Source organism: Ambystoma mexicanum, chromosome 13 (genome assembly GCF_040938575.1).
Source record: "Ambystoma mexicanum isolate Mex_15411 chromosome 13, UKY_AmexF1_1, whole genome shotgun sequence".
Classification (NCBI taxonomy): Eukaryota; Metazoa; Chordata; class Amphibia; order Caudata; family Ambystomatidae; genus Ambystoma; species Ambystoma mexicanum.
Window position 1 is genome coordinate 618,578,320 of NC_090938.1, and position 10,699 is coordinate 618,589,018.

Consider the following 10,699-nt stretch of genomic DNA (forward strand, 5'->3'; position numbering starts at 1 on the left):
TTTTCCTCTCATGCGAGATCAGCTGACCTATGTACAGCACTTCTTGCTGACAATATTGTAACTTTTCTTTTTCAACTTTATATCCTTTCTCAGCCAATATAGTCGAAAGTTGAATAGAATCGTGTCTGTATCTTTCCTCTGTCGTGCTGAAAATTAAGATGTCATCCACATATTGCAAGACAACACTCTCTAATGCAACATTGCTTAAGTCCATCTGCAGGACTCGGTTGAAAATTGAGGGAGTCTCACACTACCCCTGGGGTAACCTCGTGCTTTTCAGATGCATCTGTCAGAATGTAAATGATGTCAAATCTTGTGAGTCTTTGTGTAATGGAATTGAGAAAAATGCATTTTTCAAGTCAATCACTGTGAAATACTGTGCCTCAACAGGTATATTGCATAGGATTGTGGCCGGGTTAGGGACTAGAGGGGATCGGCCTCTACAATATCATTTATCGGGCATAAATCTTGAATTTGTCTCCACGATCGTCCCTTTGATTTTTTAATCGGATAAACCACGGTGTTGCATGACGACTCTGACGTCACTAAGATGCCCAGTTCTATCACAGCAGAAATTGTCTTGAAAATTCCTTCATCTGCTTCCCTAGACATGGGATACTGTTGTGGCTTTGGCAAAATTGCTCCTGGTTTCAATTTAATCCTCACTTCTCCGACTCCTTTCAATAAGCCTTCGTCATAGGGGCCTGTGGTCCACACTGAGACAGGCACCTGGGCCATGTCGTCATCAAAATATTCAGGACGGTTCTGTGCCAGCATCATTCTCTGGGGCACTTATCATAGTCACCCAAAAAATGAGATTTACCTCAATTGTTGTTTCCTCAACACCTGTTTGTTCGTCAAACAGATCATCATCAGGGACGTCAGTCAATCTGTACCCAACCTCAATGGCGATTACTGTGCACCATTGTCTGCCTTCATCATCACAACCATCGATCAGTGTCATTTTCCCTCGCACCATGGCTGTGTGGATTGCCAAGGGAAATACTTGTCCTGTTTCTTCGTGCATAGGTATTCTTGGCCTAAATAGAAATTCATCTGGGGTCCTCATGGTTTTGCCTGCAAGGCCTGGTAGCCCTGCCCTTAGTATGCATATCCCATACATGAATATTTCTGGCTCCATTGGGATAGCTGTATGATCTAATCATCTCGCACATGTTCAAATAATGCATTCCTGGATTTGAACATATTATGCCCTTCTCCGTGAACGGGATTGTCATGTTTAACTTCGTCATTAGGTCTTATCCCAAGATATTTACTGGGGTTTGTCTTGAATATAGCAGTGGTACATTGATATCACATTCTCCTATAGAGACTGGAAGTTCATTTGTAAAAGGAATACGACTTGTTGCTCCTGTGAAGCCCTGAGTATTTATGGCATCGCCGGACAAGGAAAACTTGCCTTCACGTATACACGAGCGTGTTCCTGTGTCTACTAGGAAGGAATATTCTTTATCCCCTATTCGACATCTACCCTTGGTTCATCTTGAGTGTTAGGTGTCACTGATAGAACACATCAGGTTTCCCAGTGAGCTGTCCTAGTCCATATATAACTTTGTCCTATGCTGCGTGAATGGACTTCCTCTATCACCAGTGTTAGCTCTTATTCAATGCCTGTCCTGCACTTGTTGTCTATGACAGTTGCATTGGCGACTGTTGAGACTGTCCTTGTGGAAAACTTATCAAGTTTGAGGTTGAAAGCTTTGCTGTGCTCCTGGCGCTTGCTGTTGCACCGTGTGATTCTGTGCAACTCCATTTCCTCCTTGCTGTAAAAACACAGGTGGATTCACCATCCCTACTCTTGTTCCTTGTTCGTTTTGCACCATGCCTTGATTTTCTGCATGTGCGTGCTAGATGCCCTGTCATCCCACACATCCAACATATGGGCGGTGGTCTGATTATTTGCCCATTTGACATATCCCGATTGCCATTTTGCATGTTTTGAAAACCTTTCTGATTGTTTTGAAACCCTCCCTAATTACTCTGCCATCCTCTTCCTCGAAAGCCTCTCCCTCTGGGGTAAAACCCATTACTGCCCTGATTAACCTGCTGTTGATTATTGACTTGCAGTATGTTCGATCTGTCTGTGCTAGTTATCATTGCCCCTTCAGTGGCCTACTCTAATAGTTTTTTCTGCACTAATCTTGTCTCTTTGGCTTTTCGTGCAGCCTCTTTTTTGCGATTCTTCTCCTGCAGCAATCTGCAATAGTAAACTATGGTCAACTGTATTTCAGACCACGGTTTGGCCTCAATTCCTACCAATTTCCTGAGCTGCTTCTGTACCTGATCTGACAACCCTTGGCATAATATATGGTAAAACACGGGTATGGATTTCCCCCAAGATTCACGGGTTACCAATACGCAAGCGTCTTGGAAATTCTGAATGTAAAGCAAAGGATCCTCTGACTCCTTCATTTTTCATGTCATTATGGCTCCCATGTCAGATGTATCCAGGTATAGCAATCGCAAAGATTTCCATACTGCGGCTCTGCAATTGTTAAATGGAGCTCCATCATGTGCAGTATTAACTGTAGTCACGCCAGAGTAACCTGCACGTGTCCACACATTGTCAGCTCGATCACCAAGTATGGCGATTAAAAGACCCTTAATATCTCCAATAGCCAACGTGTTCCCTCCCTTCAGTCATTTTTTCTAGCTCATGAATCCATTTTCTGGCTCCCGAGGTTAACATTGGAAGCTTATTTTTCAGGTTTTCTCGATCCATGTGTGGCCATGGAATATACTGTGGCCTCGTTCCTCCTTTCTCAAGCAACAGGAATTGTAATACGTGGCACTCCTTTTCCTCTCTCATCATTTTTCTATCCAATGCAGGGATGATAGTCCCGCATCGCCGTCTACCTGGCAATGTCCATATTCGGCTCACATAGGGTGGTGGAGACACCCCCCTCTGACCGTAAGACACTCCTTCGTGTTGGTCTGACTGTGTGGTTGACTATGATGCCTTAGGGGCAGACTCGCTAAAATCTGACCATCTTATCCCTTTACCTCCGGAGAAGCGTTTTTCGCGTCTCCTCTCTTCTTCCTTTTCCTCATATTCCTCTGTTTCTGCATCTGATATTGTCTGTGCCCAATTCGTGCACTTCCTCTCATCTTCCTCGTTCCTATTTAATGTCAACCTATCTAGGGACAGCTCTCTATTTCTACTACTTCAAGAGGCATCCTCAGTATCGTACAGCTGAGTGCTCTCAAGAAGCTCGTCCTCTCCTCTCCCTTGGGGTACTTGCTCTAGCCCCATTTCATCACATATTCTATAGATCGTCTCTCCGATGCTTCTGGTGTCGAAGTCATCCTCGATATTTGCCCTAGACGTGCCTGGTACTGAATCGTACTCAGGAAAGAATTCTTCTATGTCTTCCCAATCTACTACTGGATCGGGTTTTTTAACCTCTCTTTCCAGATATTCAAGATCATGCGTTCACTGTCTTCGCTTACGTTCTATGTCGTCATCGAATTCTCTGTGCTTCCTAGCTTCCTCTCTGACCCTATCTTCTTCCCGTTTTTTTTCATCTGTTCTTGCCTGTCCTGATCATTAGCTGCTCTGCTTATGATCGTGTTTCCTTTCTTGCTCCTCGCGATACAACTGCTCTCGTCTCTGACTATCTTTTTTGCTGATCCTTTCGTCTCTCAATCCTTTTTCCTTTTCCTTTTCCTTTGTAAATCGTCTGGCTCTCCCTTTTGTCTCATGTCCTCAATGCCTTTACCATCGAGTTTCAATAGAATCTGCCCTCGCATCCATTCATTCTGTGTGAATGCTATCTCATCAGTTCTGTCCTCATCTCCTTTCCATCTTTTACCCTCTCTATTCTTATCTGGAGATGTACTTACTTGCGCTTGATCTCCTTTTTCTTTCTGGCACCTCTCCTTGTGCCTCAGGACTGTCTTTGTCTGGGTTTTCGTCATTACTTTGCGTAGGTGACTCATATGCCGGGTTACTATATCCCGTGGCTGCTTTAAATTCCCTTAGCAGGTATAATCCTTCGTCTTTACTGACTTCACTTAATGTTTCAGATAGGGCGGGTGGCACGGAAGGCGTCTCATCCCCCTCTGTGCATACGTTAAGTATCCAATCTAAGGGCGGTTCCAACTCCTTATCCTCTTGGTACATCTTCCAAAGTTTTAAACAAGCTAGGCGTTTGTCTAACATTTTGCCAGTGTACGTGGCGTGCAAATACATTGTCATGTGTTGCAGGATCGTTTTAGACAGCGATCCACCCTAGGGCCATGACATAAACAGTTTGCTGGCGGTTCCTTTAACCCATTCTGCACTGTACTTTTTCAGCTTAGGTGCATGTTTTGGCAACTGCTTGTACAAGTGTATTAACAGTGTAATATCTTCCATACTTAAAATTATTTCTCTTCTCCTCAAACAACACTTTGATACATTTTATGTTACTTAAACAAAATCAACAATATGAGCGAGCACCAATCGTCGCAAGCTCCAATCCTGTTTTTACGACAAGAATTATTTTTTCTTTTTCAAACAAGAATCATCGATTCATAGTATACAGTGTCTTAGTTACACAATTGCGTAATTTTCATGCTAATGCCTCCAAAATTTATTTTTTTATGACTTCAGAGAGAAAAAGAAAATAAAATAAAAACATAAGACAGATGTGACAGACTAGACAGAATAGACAGACTCCAGCCGCTACACAGATCTCCTGCCCATATGATTTACCCCGACATGGAGTGTAAGCCCATTCCTTTCAAAAACATCTTTAACCGTTTTGGTCTCCTATTTCGTCCTATTTTATTCAGGACTTTGAATGCAGGCTTCTTCTAACTGCTATATTAAAGCGTAGGTATTTGGGCATATCCTCTCTCTGCTCAGGTATCCTCCTGGTATCGTCCTCTATGCTCGGGTATCCTCCCGGTATCCTCTATGTATTGCTCGGTCATCCTCAAGTCACTGTTCCTTATATATATATATATATATATATATATACACACACACATTCTACTCTATCTCTAACTTTATTTTGTCCCGCCTTCAACCGTTACCTTCCCTTACTTGATCTAAGGCATGCAACTTTTTTCCAAAAGCGTTCAGTCTTTTTCACTCAACGTTTGCATGTTTTCCTCTCTGGATCCTCGGGATCACTGCCTTCGTCACCGCCTCTCCTGCCTTTCGCTCGATCGGCTCCTCGTAGAAGTGGGAAGGGGTTCGTGGGTGAAACACAGGTTCCTTCATACCTCAACCTGCAGGTTTTACAACGTCGTCTAGCCACTATCTACAGGGAGCTTCTCGGTCTACTTAGCCGGATGGCAAAGGACTTGTGATATTGCCGAGGACCTAGAGTTACTTTATGTCGATGGTCAATGGGTGTCTTGTCTAATCGATAATCGATACACCATGCTCTCTCTGCTACCAAGTTGGCACTAGGAGCCCAACTGGCCGACAAAGCTGGGAGTTGCCCAATAGCACTTTAAGATGAGTAGCAGCACCCGTGAGATGGATGGGGATGCAGATTAATACTCCAGCATCAAATCAATGATGACAACTCAATGGTTTGGTAAAGGGAGTCTGTTTAATGACAAGTACAAAAACCGGGAAGTTCATGAACATCAGCTATTGCTTGATCTTCCTTCTCGCTTCAACATCTCCAACGAACTTCATAAAAAACACATCATTTATACTAAAAACTCATCATCACTGACGTATAACGCTTAAAATGTTGCATGCAATTCTATTGGTTATAGGAAGGTAACTTTAATATAGGTGCTATATCTGTATATGGTAACGGAGTGAAGGGATTGGATAAATAATGTCAGGTGGGGCATCTAAGCCCTTCCTTCAACATGGCTCCTGTGGACGTCACTAAAAGTATGACGTCTCATTGGTTCTGCTAACTATAGGACCCAAGATACTTGGTCCACTATGATTGGGTTGGCATCAACCCCACTCATACTTTTCCACTAGCTTAGCAGCATGCAGAATAGCCGGCCAGGTGCAGGGTGCTCGTCTGTTCCCCCAGTCTTCCTCCAATTATTGCTACAATCAATCATCACCTCAGTGGTCATGTGTCAATTATTTCTTTGTGGTTGGCCTCGAGACTGCATCTCTGTCTGGAAAAGTTCAGATATCTGTGCATGGCACAAGGCAACGCGTAGGTGTGAAAGTTTCATCTCTTCTCGCTTGGCTGGTCACGTGATTCAGACATTGTGAAATCGTCTCATTCTCCATGCAATTTGTGTATTTGATTTAGTTTTGCCCACCACCTGCCTTCTGCGGCTTATCTTGACCTCTCTGAACAGGATATTCTGTTCTTTGCTTCATTAATTGTATCTACTGTTGGTCTATTTCGGCCAATATGACCTTGGCTTCTTGGCACGATTTGCATGCGTCTGAGTTTCTTTCTGTCTTTAGTTTTTGATTTACGTGCTGAGGGGCTCCTCTCCTGAGACCTTTAGTAACCCTTGGTTGATTCTGCTCTTGTGCATAGTGGAAGTATACTCATATAAAATTATCCTTTTTGAGGTAGATATGTATAGCGCTTGCCGCAATCTATCTTACTACTAAGCAGAAGCAAGCTGCACAGTTTTCTTAGCTTTCTTGCAGTTCCAAGCATATGTACACGTGTAAACTGGCTGAATATCTTCATTGTGCTTGTGGCAGAAGCTTCATACCTTTGACATCGGTATTTCACTTTAGGTTCATGATGTCCCTTATCCATGGATTTTCGTCTCTTTCCGTCATTCACAGCTTGTCATATCTTCTCTATGTGAGTCAGTCCGGGTTCTCGTGACGTCACCATTCGTCTTCCTTTAGGACCTTCTTGGCTTCTTAAGGCATTGTTTTTTGTTTGGCAATCATCAGTTTGTCTCACTTGTCGATATAGTTTCCTCAATGGGTACCTTACTGTCCAAGGTTTCTTATGTGCAGGTACCTCAATAGGTGCTGTCAGACTGATAGGTACTGGGCAGGCCCCACTGCGGCTCTCTGCTGTTTTATTTGCTCATCATACGTCACATATTTTGGCGTGAAAGTTCCTGGTGCTTCAAAATTAATGATTTGAGTGCGGGTCGTGCTTGGGACCTCCTCTACACCAATGATACAGAGAAGTGGAGTGGTTCAGTGAAAATAAGTCGCTCACTCGAAAGTCTCCACGAAAAGGTGAAAGGCTGTAGAGTGCTGCCAGACCTAGGGGCCGCAAGTGCCGGTGAAAAACCAGTAATCAGGGCCTCAGTGGTCTAGCAAAAAGCACAAACACTCACCTCTTCCTGGATCCCAAAGATGTTATGAAGTAAAAAAAATCTGCGTGAGCAACAGAGTTATTGATATTGATTGTTTATTTCTATTTCGCTCGTACACAATTGTTTCAGAGCACAACAAGGCAAGGGAGGGGAACATGAGAGAACAAAACAACGATCTTACTAAGCCCAGTGACATTGAGAACGTGCAAGTGCATGGGAGAGGGGGAGGGGAAACGTGCATGGAAGGGGGGAGAAATAGAAAGTGCAGAGCAAACAAGAAACAGATACATAATAATAAATAAATTAATAATAAAGGCAATAAACAGTGGTAGTTCAGCTAGCAAGTGGCAAGTGCTGGGTTTAAGGCAGCAAACAGGGTAGGTCTGATAAGTGCAGGAAGAAAAATGGGGGAAGACTGTATGGGTACAGCTATAGACCCCAGTGCAAGGGGTGGCCCGGAGGCAGTGCGGGAAGGTGGCAGCGTGAGCAGGTACCTGGGCCCGGAGGACAGAGGGTGGCCAGATGCAGAGTGCCAAGAGAGAACAGATCAGCAGGGGAGAGGGGGAGCGAAGGCTGAAGCAAAGAGGAAGGTCTTGAGGTGCTTCCGGAACCAGAGCTTTAGAGTGGCAAGAGGCTGTTCCAGAGGGAAGCTCCAGCCGAAGATAGAGATCTACCCTCAGCTTGTTTCTTTGAAAAACGATTGACCCTGAGGGATTTAGGGGTAGAGGAGCGAAGAGCTCAAGAGGGGAGGTATTTGCGGAGGGATAGCTGAAGGTATTTTGGACTGAGTCCCCAGAAAGGCTTGTGGACAATGCAGAGGGTTTTGAATTTAATCCTTGCATCCACTGGGAGCCAATGGAGAGATTTCAGAGCTGGAGAGATACGATCCCAGGTCTTGAGGCCAAGGACAAGTCTTGCAGTCCTGTTCTGAATTAGTTGCAGAGGGCGGAAAGTAGAGGCAGGTAGATTTAGAAAGAGACTGTTATAATAGTCCAACCTAAAAAGAACCAGAGCTTGGGAGACAGCGAGCTTCTGGGGGAAGGAGAGGAAAGGCAGAGTACCTCTGAGGAGGTGCAGTAGGAAGTTTGACTTTTTAGAGACATCAGAGATGTGGGCGGAGAAGGAAGGTTAAGATGTATCACACACACAACGGCATCATAGATGCAATGTAAACAAATCCAAAATGGTGAATACAGAGCACACAAAATGCTGGGGATAAAGGGTTGAACACAGCAGGGATGTTCTACATCCCAACATATATGTAAGAATATTAACGTTATCATATATATTTTGTCATTAAGATCTAAATAAATACTGTATGACTACCAAGCTACTTATACACTGCTGCCTTCCTTCATAGATTCCAAGAAGATGTTGAATCTATCAAGGGAATGCTAATAACTGGGAAACAACATTCATATGCAATGAAAAAATCCAATTGGGAACTAAGAGAGATAAGAATAAGTTAATAAATGATATTCTTGGCAAAATATAAGAGGAGCCCTTCTTTGAATACAAAAGAGAGAAAGGATGTACCAGGAATACCTGGTGTGCCTTGAGGAAGGATCAGAGATCCTTTAATAAACCAAGAAAGGGGGCGAGGAGGTAATAGCTGGTCCTAGGACCTCATTACGCGGTTGGCGGTAGAACCCACCGGTAGGTGGTGGTGGCGTGCTACCACCAACCTTGTAAACACTGTTTCTGCCGCCTGATATTCCGGTGTGACCGGGATATCATGAGCTGCAGCGGAACGGTAAATCCCCAATCCCATGGAGTCCCATGGGGTCACTGAAGCACTGGCACCGTTGCTAACGGTGCCAGTGCTTCTGTGAAAACACTGCCGGTAGGGGCCTGAACTACCCACAGGTCAGGCCTGCCAGGAGTACTGTGCCCCTGCCGGCAGACTCGTAGGAAAGTGTGCCGGTACCTTGCTACTGGCACCCTTATATACAGACTGCCAAACTTGTAATGATGCCCCTAGTCTTCCAGATCACATCACTTCTGATCCTCACTTCCTCCATGGTTATGCAGTATCAAGCTACTGTTTTGAAGGCTTAGTTAGTAACAGGAGGAGCAGGAGGAGCAGTAAATATGAGTATCCCTTTAAGAGCAAAAGAAATAGAGAAAAGATTCATCGAGGATATGTGGCCTGCATAGAGAACAGACATACATCAATGAAGTAAGAAATGGAGCGAGGAGGAGTAGAATTGCTAGTGCTGGAGATTAGTATACATAATTCAAACATTTTTGATTTTTTTAAAGTAACTGAATAGACCATGTAATAGTTGGGCCAGCAGGCAATTGCATGCCGCTCTATTCACACGCATGCACACATTTATGCCTACCGCACCACCTAACTATTTTATATGCGAAGCACAATGCTGTGGGTAGTCAGTGCATCCTACCGGGGGTGTGTGCATGTGGCAGCAGTTGGCAGATGGAAATAGCTAGGCTTGAGAGGCTGGGTCAGGGCAGCCTGGCCCATGTGGCCTCTAGCTATCAATTCCCAACTAATCTGGAAAAGTGAAATGTAAGAACTTTGGAAGCCTGCTAGCTTGCATTAGTTTCTTGGCAGAGCAGGTTTGCGCTCCACCATGAGACCACCACCCAATTTGCTGGCAGCCTGCGCTGCTGATGACTATTGTGCAGGTTTGATTATGAGGACGCAGCACTGGCGGCTCTCTATATGCCAGGCATAAAAAGTCAATTGCTACCTCCGTTGAACATATAAACACTGCACACCAAGAGGGGTGCATAGATGTAGAGGTACAACCAACCCAAAAGGGTGCACAGATGTAGCGGTACACCCAGCCCAATACGATTTTAAAAATGGAGGCACAGATGCAAAGCAAGAGGGGTGCCCAGATGTAGAGGTAACGTTGCTTTGGGTTGGGTGCATTTGTACATCTGTGCACCCCTCTTGCTTTGCCTCCATTTTAAAAATCATTTTGTGTTGGGTGTTCATCTACATGTGTGGACCTTACTTTAACTATCACAGTTTTGCAAGGTAGCTCTTTGCAAGCTCTTTCAGTTGGAAATGTTCCATCATGCATATGAGAGGTTCTGCCACAGATAAAAGAAATGTATTTGAAACCTGTGCCCCTTAACAATCTGCAGAGCCACGGACACTGTGTGTGTCTGTCTAGCTGTGACCTGGGGAAACCGGCAGTGCTTGAATGTCCGGCCTGAGCCGAATCAATGTCTTTTCCCCTTGTTAATTCTGTAATTGTTATGCTACCTGCATATTTTCAAAGTGCTAGGAGCACACCTGTGAGTCAGAAAGCTCTCCCCTCCCCCTGGCCTGTATTTACTGGTCCCCCGGCCTTTCCACAATTTAATCGCTGCACCGTCCCTTTTTAATTTACCAATGACTAGTCTCTGAGTGTCTAATTTGTGGATATGTAAACTGTGTTAACAATGCATTGTATGCTTCATATTTTTTCGAGATGCTTGTGTTAAACAGTGG